Genomic DNA, 283 nt, shown 5'->3' with positions numbered 1-283 from the left:
TAATATTTGTTCAGGCCTTGATTAGTTTGGGTACAAAAGCATCTACTGCCACCCTCTACCTGGCATTATACACACATACACTTTTATGTCAGCACAAATGTATATTTCTAAAAATCTACTAAATATTGCAATAGATCATTAATCCTGCTGATAGTAAAGACTGTTACTTCTTAACAGCAGGAAATTAAGTAGAGCTCCACTGTTAGAACAGGTATGCTATTTTGTACCAGCCATGCAACCAGTGGCATCAACTTTCACCTAGTGTTCAGTCACTTGCCTTTAG

This window comes from Penaeus monodon, chromosome 20 (genome assembly GCF_015228065.2).
Source record: "Penaeus monodon isolate SGIC_2016 chromosome 20, NSTDA_Pmon_1, whole genome shotgun sequence".
NCBI classification, from domain to species: domain Eukaryota; kingdom Metazoa; phylum Arthropoda; class Malacostraca; order Decapoda; family Penaeidae; genus Penaeus; species Penaeus monodon.
The sequence above is the reverse complement of the archived record's forward strand: the minus strand, read 5'-3'. Positions refer to the sequence as shown.